Source organism: Phascolarctos cinereus, unplaced genomic scaffold (genome assembly GCF_003287225.1).
Source record: "Phascolarctos cinereus isolate Bilbo 61053 unplaced genomic scaffold, phaCin_HiC Scaffold_726;HRSCAF=1367, whole genome shotgun sequence".
Classification (NCBI taxonomy): Eukaryota; Metazoa; Chordata; class Mammalia; order Diprotodontia; family Phascolarctidae; genus Phascolarctos; species Phascolarctos cinereus.
In genome coordinates, this window is record NW_027556098.1 from 146,140,093 (window position 1) to 146,154,219 (window position 14,127).

Here is a 14,127-nt window from a genome sequence, read left to right on the forward strand (position 1 = left end):
GGAGGTAGAAATCTAGTTAAACCCTGAAATATAGGTAGGATTTGGATAGTCGATGAAAAGAGGAGAGAACATTCTAGGCATCTGGAAGGTGGAAACGACAAGGTGACCCTTGGAAACCTTGGAGGTGTGTTCAATGAGACAACAAGATTTGAGCTGTATTAGAAAACGTGTATTGGGGATTAGTGAGAGAGAAGCCTGTAGTCAGATTAGGAGGGGCCCTGATGGCCAACAAGAGGGGTTTAGATTTGATATGGCAGATATAAAATTTCCAGCCCTGGTTTTTTTTTTTTTTTACTTCAAGCTTCTTCTCTTATTCTGCAGCCTCCCTCCCCCAGTTCTACAATTCCCACAACCCCTTAGTGTGAAGGGAAAAAAAAAAAGAAAAGCTTTTCCTGCCCCAATACACAATGAGCCTTGACCTTAGCTTTTAATAACCACTTAGGCCGGCAGCTGTCTCACTTTAAATAAAGAATCTCATTCCTTGTTCAGATACTAGAAAGCAATTTCACTAAGTGCTTAACTTAATCAGTTTCCCTCTATAGCCACTGATTGGACCAATAGGGCTCCATTCTCCTCCCACCATACTATGGGAACTGCCCAGGCTACTGCATCTCTAAAGCCATTGATTGTTTTGGAGGATGGGATGGAATGGGGTGGAATACCCTGGGATCAGGGTCAGAAGAGCTAGGTTCCAGTCCCCAGATGGGCCATTGCAGTGATCCACTCTAGGAGCTGAAGTTTCCTTGTCTGTAAATTGAGGATAACAGTGCTTGGGTCCATTAACCTCAAAGGATTCCTGCAAGGAAAGCCTTTGGTACCTATGACAAATCCATGTAAGGTAGTATTATTTTTAGAAATCTTGTCCCCTGGTAGTCTCCTCCAGTCAGAGACAAGGAGACATTTTTTATGTACCAGCTGTCCCTCCCTGGTTCTAAAGCCCCTTCACTACAAGCTTTATTTGTACCTTCTCAGGACAGCACAGGGAGGGTCTCTTAGTGTAGACCATAGAAGAGCATAACTTTCACTAACCCTGTGAACTGAGTCAGTCAAACCCTCCCTCTCTTCCTCCTCTTTTCCTACATCCCCACCACCAGGGCCTCTCAGGTGCCTGAAAATTCATGCCGGCCTGCTAAGCTCTTTTCATTCACTCTTCTTTGCCAGGAAATTAGATACACATGGTAGAGTCAGTAGTACTACCAAAATAGTATGCAGGTCCCAGACTGAGAGGTGGCACAGGAGTTTAATCTGTGTTAAGGGGAAAACACATTTCAGGGGGAGTAAAGAGAAGGATTCTAATCCTGACTGTCACTAATTTGCTGAGGCATTAGGAAAATTGCATCCTCTTTCTGGGTTTCCTTTGCAAAATGAAAGAAGAGGTTTCTCTCTCTCTCTCTCTCTCTGTGTGTGATTGATCCCTTTGACAGTCTGGTGAAATCTATGAGTGGATTCTTTCTTAGAATGTTTTTTTTTAATTTTTTTATTAATTTATTTTGATTTATCAAAAATCACTTCCATAAGCTTTTGAGTTTTAAATTTTTCTCCCCTTCCCTCCCCACTTTCCTCCCCAAGACAGCACGAAATCTGATATAGGCTATACATACACATTCCTATTAAACATATTTTCACATTAGTGATGTTGTAGGGAAGAATTAGAACCAATAGGAGGAACCACCAGAGAGAAGAAACAAAACAGAAGAAAAAAAAAAGCAAAAAGTATGCTTTGATCTGCATTCAAACTCCATAGTTCTTTCTTTGGATGTGGATTTTTTTTCCTCTCTAAAATTCGTAATTGAATGAACTATTAAATTTCAGTTAGACAGTAGTGAAAATAAAGATGTATTCCCCCCCCCAAGATGAGAGATCCCCTGAAATCTAACCTGACTCCCCAGAGCTCTGCAGTCATCAGATTAAGAACCTTAATCTAGAGATGAGGTGATTTCTAGGGTTCTACCAATTGAGATATTCTCTGAATCTACAAATTTAGTACAGAGGCTTCAAAAAAAACCCTGTGGATTTCATATCAAATTTCTACAAACTCTATGGGGTTGGTGCCCACAAGGTAATTATCATCATCACCATTTTTATAGGCTTTAAGTTTTGTAAAGCATTTTACAGAAATTACCTCATTTGAAGGTTGTAAGGATCTTTTGAGGTATGTTTTTCAGGGTACCTCATTTTACAAAGGAGGAAACAGACTCAAAGAGATTACATGATTTGGGTTTGGGGCTGTAGAGATTTGGTAACCTCAGTTCATAACAGAAGTGAAAGCCCTGCTGTCCCATGGTCTCTACCAAGAGATACTCATTGTACCACACATAGTAGCTGAATTCCAATCCTACTCTTCCTGACTTTAAATCCACTAAGCCTGACTGCCTCCCATATACTGGGGGCAGCTAAATGGTGAGTAAGTCTGCAGTCAGGAAGAGCTGAGTTCAAATCTAGTCTCAGATACTTACTAGCTTTGTGACCCTGGGCAAACGCTCCGATATCTTTGCCAAGAAAACCCCTAATGGGGTCATGGAAGAGTTATATATAAATGAACAACTCCCATAAATTGCTCAAGACTAGGCCCTTGGATTTCAAAAAGACACTTTTACTTTCTAATTGCCTGGAAATTTACCTTTGACCTCATACGTTTTAGATAAATAAGGAGGTTAGCTCTCTGATAAGAGAATGGAAGAAGTGTCCAAAAGTAGAAGAGGAAACTTGCTTTGTTTGAACTCTCCCAGGTTGCGGAGGGGGGATGGCAGTGGCCCTAGCAAAAGTACACTCTGCCCAGCCTGGCCTCCTTAGAACAGGCTCGGGCTACTGGAGGGAAGCTGTTCTGCCTTTTACTGAACAGGCCCCAGGGACCCAAATTCTACGTTGAGTTGTACAATGAACTGGCTGTTGGAGTCCTCTTGGCTTCAGGTTTGAGCCACGGTTTTAACTGTCCCCTCTCTTTCCCTGCTGCTGCTAGCCAGCTTGGGGGTTTCTGCCATAGGCAGCTCCCATGGTCCTAAAGGTTCAGGATGCCCCTCCCCAGTGCAAGTGTCGGGTTCCTCTTTGCAGCTGGCATGGTCTGGCCAGGTGTCAGGACAGGCAGTTCATTCTAAGGTCAACATTAACAAAAGTCTTGTTAACACCCAGAATAGATTATCCTATGCACACTTCATTAGGAAACCCCAACCCCTCCCTAAGAGGTTTCCCAGCCAAGGCATACCCAAGCATTTGGGGACCTTTAAAAAATTACTTTATTTTTAATTTATGGAATAAAACAAGTATTCCCATAACATAGTATAACAAAAAAGATGATTACATATGGAACTGCAAGTCTACTATGCACAATTTGCTATTCCTTTTAAATATACAACAAAATTATCATGTAAATTTCTTTATCCCTCCCCAAGAAATGGCTACCATTAGACACAAATATTATATATGTATATATATACATATATATGTAAAATTATCCTATACACACTTTTATTTATCAGTTCTTTCTCTGGAAACATTATCTTTCTTCATATGTCCTTTATAGTTAATTTGGGTATTTATAATAGTCAAAATAACTTATTTGAGATCTAAGAGGAGAGTTCTGCTCACTTTCTTATCCATACTTTGAGGCCCAACTCAAAAAGCATCCACCCTTCATGAGGCCTTCTCTAGCCATTACTGCCTATAATGAGCTCTTCCTCTTGTGAACTCTTGTTAAATTTACTATCTGTACCATGCCATACAAATAGAAACCAGGCCCACTAATCCATACATAAGGATCCTTATGGGCTGCATGTTAACTTAGTTTTTAAAATATATTATCCAAGTTTTATTGTATTTTTATTTATTTTGTCAAATATTTCTGAATTGCATTTTAATCTGGCCAGGGCAGCATCTGAGAATGTTGTAGACTACACTCAGGTCCTGACTCAGTGTATACACCTATGCTACACAATGCACTGTATTTGTCTTCTACCTGTTTTATCTATTTAAACTTTACTGACTTCCCTAGGCATGTTTTACTTACAAAATTCTATTTTTTGATGAGTGGATGGCTCTCAGAAAAACCCGGAAAACTTACATGAACTGATGCTGAGTAAAGTGAGTAGAACCAAGAAAACATTGTACACAGCAACGGCCACATTGTGTGATGACTAACTTTGATACATTTAGCTCCTCTCAGCAATGCAATGATCTAAGACAATTACAAAGGACTCATGATGGAAAATGCTGTCCACATTCAGAGAAAGAATTATGGAGACTTTATGCAGATCAAAGCATACTATTTTCTTTCTTTCTTTTCTTTCTTGTGGTTTTCCCCTTTTATTCTGTTTCACAGCATCACTAACATGGAAGTATATTTAATATGATAGCACGTGTATAGCCTATATCAGATTGCTTGCCATCTTGGGGAGGGGGGAAAATTTGGAACTCAAAATCTTATAAAAATGAATGTTGAAAACTATCTTTACAAACAAACCAAAGTTCTATTTTTTCCCCAACTACATTGTAGGTTCCTTGAAAGAGGGAATATATTATTTCTATTCTAGATGTCATTACCCTTCTACAGACCTTTGTTACCACCTAATTGCCCTATTGCAATATCCTCCTAATAGGTCTTCCTACTTTCCCTTTCTCCTTCTTCCAATCCATTCTTCATACGATCAGGATAATCTTTCTCATGTGAAGATCTAGTCACGTCTCCCCTCCCTTCAAAGGCTTCCTGCTGACTCCTAAAGTTCAAAGTCCTTTGCCTGGCATTCAAGGTCCTCCAACGATAGGTGAATAGTCCACCTTTTCAGCCCTATCTCATATTGTTCCCCTCAGTGCACCCTACAATCCAGCCACACTGGTTCCCAACACCATTTGTTTTCTTCACACTGTTCCCTATGCCTGCCTTGCCCTCACTCCTCCTCTTTGCCTTTGGAATTCTGATCCATTCCTTAAAGACCGAATCAGATGCCGCCCTTAGTGCATCTACATCATGAAAACTTCCTTGATACTTCCCCTGTCTCTTCAGTAATGACTATCCATCTCAAATTTTACCATTTCATTGTGGACTTTTCTGATGTACTTATGTAATAGTGCTTATTACAGTTATCTGTGTTTGTGTGTTATTCCTAATAAACTTTATGAAGGCAGGGACTATGTTTAACCTTTCAATGTCCTGGTCAACACCTAGATCAATATTCTGCACATAGTAGGTCCTTAATGTTTGTTGTTACAGGCCTTTGTGGCCTCTTTGGTTTTTATTGGAACAGTGCTTCCCATCTAATATTTTATGATTAACTGATTTTCCTTAACATTGGCAGCCAGGGGAAGAGAAATGGAAGATCAGGGACTGCAGGAAACATGTACGAAGGCTGCCAACAGCAATACTTTACTGGAACATATGCTTTAAGTTCTGCATCCCTTTCCAAAAGTTGGCAAACTGCTTCTAATTTTTTTTTCCCTAGCCATTGGTCCTTAGAAACCCCTTCACCAATTTCCCCTGAGAACCTCCCATTCCGGGAGTACTTAGGGGCTATGGCTCTAAAAGCTGACTCAGAGAAAGGATAGAAATGAAGTGGAAATATAGGAAAACCCAACTCCCAGTCCAAAGACCAAAACTGCAGGTTCAAGTTCAAAACCTCCAGCCTGGCATTCCAGGCCCTCAACAACCCAGCCCCAACCTACCCATCCAACCCCATCTCTTCCCACTGCTCCCCTATTTAAATTCTTCTACTCCTGCCACAGACAGGTTTAAGTAATGAATTTCCTAAATCACCCACAGTGCTCTGTCCCTCCGACCTCCTTTAGAATTTTAAACTTACATCACTCATTTGATATTTAATTTACACGCACTGGCATCAGTTGCTTCTTGTGCATGTCTCCTCAACTATAAACTCCTTGAGGGCAGAGGTGGCATTTTAGACCCTTTGTACCCCCATCATTACTACCACAGGTTGGCACATTGTAGGTATTCAATAAATACATAATGATTGAAAATTGTTTCTCAATGAGAGCTGGCGTGTGCAGGTTCACAACAAATGTCTCCTTTAGTTTTCCCAAGGAAAGATTGCAATGTCTTGATATTCTTGTGGGTATGAGTGTTTTCCTTATGTCTGCCAGGAAGAGCCTGCATTTCCTTGTTGGCTCACACCCCGAAGGCCCTCAAAAGAGCTTTATCCTTCCAAAGCCCTAAACTCCACTGGGAAGCCAAAGTCAACAACCTTCCCCTCCGGGTGCCTTCCTCCCAAACTTCAGGGAAAGGTGTGGGAAGGAAACCCTTGTCTGCTAAGGCTGCCGTGGGCTGAGCCCACAGTTGCGCTAGGAGACAACCAGGCATCAGTGCCCGCGCCCCCCCCCCCCAGCTTCCTCAAGTAGCGGGCAGGGCCTACGGGCTGGAAGGGCCATCAGTGATGGGAAGGCCCCTCCCTCTCAACACCCAGCCCACTTCAGAGCAACACACACACAAATCAGGGTGGGCTGCAGTTCCTGGATGGGGGGCTGGGTGAAATTTGGACCAAGTACAGACGAGGGCAAGGCTCTCGGGCCTGGGAGAGGGACAGTGAACCCTGGCTTCCCAGTCCAGTCCGATGGTTTTCAGTCGTCTGCAGCAGAGGGGCACGTAGCAGACTCTGACACCCTTCCAGGATCCTTAAGGTCAATGGGCAGTTTTCTGAAAGCTTCTGACTTCCAAGGAGACCCAAACCCCGCCCCCTACCCCTTACTTTTGGTAGGGCGCACGTGGCTTCAGCAGAAGGGGAAGGCGGGGACAGAAGGAGGGGACTTGTAGACTGATACCCAGCCCGCCCTCCCTGTCCCTTTGAAAACCACCCACGGGCCCCCGGCCCCCATTCCCTGAGGCGCCCGACCGCGCGGGTGTGATGGCGCGGGGAGCGGCGGGCCCGGTTTGGACTGCGCCCCGGGCGCGGCGGAGCAGGAGCAGCCGCGAGTTGTCACTCACCTCTCCCCGCGGCCCGGGCCCCTCCGCGCGGCGGTGACAGTAAGTCTGCGGCGTGCCGGGCTGCTGCTCCTCCTCCTTTTCCTCCTCTTCCAGCTGCCTTCCCCGCCCCGCGCGGAGCGTGGGCGGAGAGGAGGGCGGGCGGGGATGAGGCCACCCCACTCTTATCCAAGACGGCCACCTCCCGCCCGTAGCAATCAGGGCGCGCCTGGAGCGGGGCTGGGCTGGGAGCAGCAGCCGCCTCCTCCGTACCTGCAGCCCCGCCTGGGCTGGGACGGAGGGAGCGCGCGCCCCCACCTGTTCGCTCCTCCGGGCGGGAGCCTCCAGCCAACCACCTCTTCGACCGCCCGGCCTCATTGCAGCCTGCCCCTTCTAAAAGAAGATTAAAGCCTGGGATGGGGGCGGGGCAGGGACAATGGAAGAGGGGAGCCCTTTAATATAGCCAGGATGAGGTCACCTTTGGCAGAGCGAGAGCAAGAGAGGGGGTGTCTAAAAGCCCAAGCACCAGGACCCGGGAGTATATTAGGGCTCCGCTGTTAGGGGCATGATGGGGAGGAGGAAGAGTGAGGTTCCTCCTTTTCTGATGGAAATGGGCTAGTGGGAATAGCACAGGCCTTGGAAGCAGTCTGCCCCTACCTTATCTTGTAACCTTGGAAAGCCCTTTCCCCAGCCTCAGTTTCCTCTTTTGGAAAATAAAAAGGGTTGGTATAGAACTAGATGATCGCGGTCTAAGGTCCCTTCCAGCTCTTTGCTTTTGTGAAGCTGATGCAATGAGAGATTGTGATGCCATGGCTGTTTGAGGCCATCTAATTCAATCCTTTCCTTTTACAGATGAAGAAGATAGTTTTGGTTCTGAGCCTGTAACACAGTCAAAGTATATTTCAAGTTTAAATTCTTCCAGGATTGTAGGTGGAACCTCATATCTTCACTCTAGAATTTTCCCTGGAGCAAACCAGTACCCTCCTCCCCTCCCCAACTTCCTCCCTGACAAGGTTTTCTTGAGATATTCCTGTCTTCCCTAGAGTCACTAGTACCAGGAGTAAAGGAAATCTGGTCTAGACTCTTTCAATATCTCTGCTGTACTATCCACATACAGAGGAGCTGAACCCTCTCCTCTGCTGTCCCCCACTGCCCAGTCATGGTTCCCAGCCTCTCCTTAAATGAATTCATGTACTCTGAAAGAGGTTGTCTCTAGAAAACTCCTGAGTAGCAGTAGACCTCAGGTGCATATGGCCCTGGCTTGGCTTTACTTATTATTATCAGTTTCTTCCACAGAGTCCTACACTGATGCCAAATCGCTATGGCTATGCCATCTAAGTGCCAACTTTGGTGAGTCTTACTGTGTTGGGAGAACTTTGAGTACAGGCCCAGCAATGAACTATGTGTCCTCCAAGAACCACCCTAAATAAGTCTGGAGAGGCTCACTGGAGTACTGGTCATCAGATTAATATTTTTGGCCACAGAAACTCACTAAAGTGTTTGTGAAGGCATGTGATCTACATCAGTGAAGGAACTCCCCAACATCAAGGAATCCGAGGCTCTTTTATAATATTATCAGAGGTACAATTCCTACCTCTCTCTAGCTATGTGACCCTCAGTACCCTGGGTGACTCTCTAAGACTAAGTTGGAAAACATTTGCCATCTGTGTTGGCATAGGAGGTTTCCACACCAGGATTTCCCAAGTTTGACAGAATCATAGATCAGGACCTCCTCCTTCTTCCCCCTTAAATGTATTTCTCTAGCATTGGAAAAGGACCCTAGGTTACTTCCATGGGCCTCTTTTTCTAAGTCAAGAAAGAAAACCCAAAAAAACCACATATTAGATGGGAGGTCTGCCTGTGTCAGGGAGATAAGCTAGTTGAGCTAGAAAGGCTGATTTCAGGGAAGTGAGGTATCTGAGCAGTATCCAATAACTTGTGTTGTGTTAAGCCCTCAACACCTCACCCAAGAAAGGACAAACAAGAGGCGTTCCCCTCTGGGCTTGTGTTCTATTCCACACTGGAAGAGAGTTGTCACTTAAAGGGAGGAGAGGTGTGGGACCCCACATAGACTCCTGAAGGGATCTCTCCAATCTCATCTCTAACTCTTCTCCTAATCCGCTATTTCAGCCATCTCATTCTTAGAATTAACCTCATCTCTTAACTCTGAACCTTTGATCACACCATTCTCCACATCTCAAATACTCTACTCCATATTCTCTGCTTGTTTCAATCCTGTCTTTCAAGGCGTAGTTCAAGTTTCAGCTCCTCCAAGAAGCCCTGACTGTCTCAGCCCAGTCTTCTTCTAATCTTTAGTAGCAATTACTGCCTGTGCCACTCAGTAGTCACTGGCCTAATATTGTTTACCTTTGTGTGCATGAATCCTGTGTTGAGCTAGAATGGCAGCCTTTAGAGGGCAGGCAGATACTGTGTCTGATCCTTCCACAGTTTCCAGCCCAGTGCTCCCCACAAAGAATGCGCTGTAATTCCTGGCAGGGGCACTCTTGTAGAGTGGGGCAGTCCATTGGATGGAGTTTGGGCTAGATCTAAGGGCTTTGCCAACTAAGATTCTAGGATCCTCTGATTAAATGTTTGTTGATGTTGATGAAAATTCTTTGGCTTTCTCTCTATACCTTTAACATGAGTCAGCAAGTCTGCACTATCATTAATAAATGCAGCCTGGGAAATGGATCCTTGGGTTATGTTCTCGCTGTGCTCAGCTCACCATATCCCTTGTGAGGCCCCATCTTTTATCGATGGAGAGGGAAGAGAATTTAGAGCAAAGGGATGATAAATAGTAAATGGCTGGGGAAATGAGCTCCCTGAAAAAAATCCACTAAGGATTATGGACTGGTGAGTCTGGGGAAGAAAAGACTGAGAAGAGCTAATGGGTATGCTGGAACCAGCTCTAAGTGGGGGAAGGTGAGTTTTTTCAGTGTGATCATTTACACCTTGGAAAAAAAACCAAAAGCTACAAATCAGGGCTTGATTCGTGGTTGTATTGATTGTCTAGATTTAAGAAAGCAATGGAGAAAAATTTAATAATTAAACTATTAAACTTAAAAATGTGTTGTGTTTTTCAGAGAATTGGTTATTAAATATTTAGCTGGGAGAGGTGGTCATAGAAAAAAAAATATTGTAAAGAAGAGAATCCATGTCCTTCTTCACATTCTTGAGAATCCTCAGTCCACCATTCATCAGTACTAGATGATCTCGTCCACCAGGGCTGGGACTGGTTCTCTTTATCAGGTCAAGGGTGGGAAGGTGTGGCCCCTTTCACACCTTCCAATGACCAGTTTCAATCTCTTCTGAACCCATCACTGATCCCTACAGCCAACAACAATCACAGGACTAGGAATTGGAAGGGATCTCCTCATACAAGTCCCTCTTTTACAGATGAGGAAACTGAGTCCCAGAGGCCTCCTCTAGGGCTTAGAATTGGTACCACACAATCCAGTCCCTAGAATCATGGACTATCAGGGCTGGAAGGCAGCTTCATGATCGTGAAGTCCACACCAAGCAAAGGAAACAGAACTAAGAAAACAAAAAGTACAATGGCTATGACAGTCTACATGAAAAGCTCACACAACTGGTACAAAGTGAACCACGGAAATGGTAAGCCCAATTACCACAACAATGTAAACAAAAGAGAAACTGAGTATTAGGCAGTTGTTTAGTCACCAGCCTATTTGGGGTTTTCTTGGCCAAGATCCTGGAACTGTAGGTCATTTCCTTCTCCAGCTCATTTTACAGATGAGGAAATTGAGGTTAACAGGATTAAGTGACTTGCCCAGGTTCACATAGCTAGTAAGTGTCTGAGGCCAGATTTGGATTCAGGCTTAACTTCCTGACTCTAGGCCCAGTATTCTATCAACTATACCACCTAACTGCCCCAGGCACTAAGAAGGATAAGGAAATACCCCTCCCACCCTTCTTTGTAGAGGTATGGAAAGGGAACTAGGGGTGGAGAAACTACTATATCCCATCAGATTCAGTTAGTATGTTTGTTAATTTTGCCAAACCACTTTTTCCTTCCCTTATTGTAAAAATTCTTTGTTTTAAGGGATGGCTTTCTGGATGGAGGAGAGATAAGATGGGAGTTCAGATGATATAAATAGCAAAAAGATGTCAATACAAATTAGTTTAAAGGTCACCAGAAAAGTTGAACTCTGAGTAATGGAAAAACCAATGAAAAACCCTGGAGAAGAGAGAATGAAACATACCTCCTCCCCTACAGCAAAGGGGTGGGGGCTACTAGGATAGACTATTGTATACAATGTCAAACATGCTTTCTGTATCAGATTTTGTGCTTCATTTTTCATGTGTTACAAGACAGGGTTTGAGGGAGTGGGTTGAGAAACAACTGTGATATAAAGAAAAAAGACCAACATGTGAAGAAAAAAAGGTCAATAAAACCAAAATTTTCTAAAAGATCATCTACTCCAACCCTCTCACTTTATAGATGAGGAAAATGAGGTCCACAAAGGGAAGGTGACTCATCCATAGACAGTGCTAGTTAGTGGCACTGTCTTGTTTTATTCTCTAGCTGTTTCATATACTTATTGTGGGTCTCCCTCAATATTTCATTCATTCATTCATGCATGCATTCATTTGTTCATTTATTCAACAAATATCTGTGAAAAGCCAGGTGTTCACCCAACTAAATTTTAGTCTCCTTGAACAAAGGGAACCATGTTTTAAAAATATCTCTAGTCTCCCCTCCAGTGTCCAGCACAATCCTAGGCAAACAGTAAATATTTGTTGGCTTTATTAATTTATCTGACATAGAAATGCTTTTTTTTTTCATTTTTTTTCCCTATGGGATTAGGTGGGTGGTATCTGAGCAGTCTGTATAGGGTTTCTGAGGATGTCAGACTATGGAGATGTCTTTTTTCCATATAGAACCCAGCCCCTTTGATGAGAAGACTTGAATATAAAAGATAATACTAGTCAGCAAAAGATATTAGGCACAGCAGAAAAGGGATGGCATTCATTTTCCGATTTTTAGATTGGCCTAACTTCTATAAGCTGAGACATATAGGATTCACTTTAAGGGATGCAAAATAAATGTTTTAATTAAGAATGAAAAAGGACAGAATAAGGAGAAGCAATATGATCTGCCTTAATCGGCCGGCAGCCAAAAGGCCTTGGCTTTATTCCTGCCTTTGCTACCAATATTCTGTGTGACCTTAAGAAAGTCATTTTGTTTCCCTGGCCCTCTCCTTTTATCCTTTGATGGAATATACATGGTTAAAAAAAAAAAAAGAATATCCGTGGTAATACTGCATATGCCTAAAGAGGCCTAGGGAGCTGCCCACTTGAGAGCTTACTTTGGGTATTTGAGGGGAGTGGGAAGGAGAGTTTCCTCTAGTTGAAGGAAGCTAGAGGGTACAGATGAAATGAACCTTTCTTCAGGACTTTCTGGAAAGGAGATTCCTCAACACACACACACACACACACACACACACACACAAAATCATATTCTGGCATATTCTGAGAACATTTCTAGGCACCTACGTTGGAGGGGTGAGGTGCAGACTCTGTTAGTTTTTCTTGGGACCTATAATTTAAACTCATAGCCATACTTAATGCTTTTGAATAGATCTGGTCTTATGTAGAGGCAGAATAGGTAGTTTCTACATAGCATGGTCTGAGGATTCTGTCAGAAAGTCTGTCATTCCCACATTAGTTTTGGATTAAGCTTTGCCCTTTCCTCAGATCTCTTAGCAAATGTGAATCAGTACGTCAGACAGACCACTTTCCTGGTATTGGGAATGACTGACCTCCAGATAGCAGGAGCGTGAAGAGGGTTGGCAATAGGATGGAACTGAAAGTGGGGAAAAGGTCATGGAAAGAAGAGGGAGCTGCTACCATGTCCTCAGCTGTCAATCAAACTGGAAGTTAAGGTCTCAGAGGCCTTCTCTTTCATCTATCTTTCCGTTCATCCACTCCTTTCCTACCCCATCTTACAGTGTTCATCTCAAAGGGAGAGTCCATTCTTTGTTGTCTTCTAATGAAAGACCCAGAGGAGAGAGTGGTGGGTTTGATCCCATGTTCTCTCTCTGTGATAAGATTTTCCCCCTATTCATTCATTCATTTATTGAACAAAAACTTATTGAAGACATACTTACTCTGTGCAAAGTACTTTATTACTTGCTATGGAAAATAGGAAGATAAACCAGACCCCAAGGAGCTTATATAAGATGAGATTAGGGGTGCACAACAGAATTATCAACAGAATCTTACTGCTGATGATCTAGGACAATTCCAAAAGACTCATGATGGAAAATGCTATCCACGTCTAGAGAAAGAACTATGGAGTCTGAATGTAGATGGAAGCATACTGCTTTCTCTTTCTCTTGTTGTTTTTTTGGTTTTTTTCTCATTGTTTTTCTCTTTTGTTCTGATTTTTCTTTCACAAGATGACTAATGTGGAACTATGTTTAATATGATTATACGTGTATAGCCTATATCAGATTGCATGCCATCTTGGGGAGGAATGAGGGAAGGGAGGGGGACAAATTTAGAACTCAAAATCTTATAAAAGTGAATATTGAAAACTAAAACTAAATTAATTAATTTAAAAAAAAAGAATCCTAGTGCTGCAATGTTCCTCAGAGGTCATCTAGCCCCTGTCTGAAGACTTCCAGTAACAGAGAATATAATACCTCCCATGGCAGTTAATTCATTTTTTATATAGCATAGAGCAATGAAAAGAATCTTTGATTTAAGCTAGGGAATCTGCCTTCAAATGGTGGTTCTGCTACTTGGAAAAATCATTTAATCTCTCTGGTCCTCCATTTCTTCTTCATCTGTTGGAGTATATTATCTGTAGAATCTCTTCCAGGACAGCTAGGTGGCACAGTGGATAGAATGCCCAGCTCCATGTCAGGAAGACTCATCTTTCTGAGTTCGAATCTGACCTCAGGTACTTACTAGCTGTGTGACCCTGAGCAAGTCACTTAACCTGTTTGCCTTGGTTTCCATATCTGTCAAATGAGGTGGAGAAGGAAATGATGAACCACTTCAGGATCTTGGCCAGAAAACCTCAAATGGGGCCATGAAGAGTCACACAGGACTGAAACAACTGGACAACAGCAATAAGGATCTCTTCCACCTCTAAATCTGTGATCTCTGTGATCACTATAAATATTAGAAAGTCCTTCCTTACAGCAACCTGAAATCTCCCTCCCTGTAACTTTCACCTATTGCTCCCAGTTCTGTTC

General features: G+C 43.2%; 1 protein-coding gene across 2 annotated transcripts in view; it reads right to left on the reverse strand.

Annotated features, from left to right (window-relative positions):
• STEAP3 (STEAP3 metalloreductase) overlaps positions 1 to 14,127 on the reverse strand; it is a 70,117-nt gene that overhangs the window by 53,128 nt on the left and 2,862 nt on the right. The window contains exon 1 of one of the 2 annotated variants that reach the window (XM_020963117.2): positions 6,926 to 7,004. The exons of the other annotated variant lie outside the window; for it this stretch is intronic. The gene's annotated coding sequence lies outside the window, so the exon portion shown is untranslated. Of the gene's footprint in view, positions 1 to 6,925; positions 7,005 to 14,127 lie in introns of those variants that run through there. 2 annotated transcript variants of the gene reach the window in all.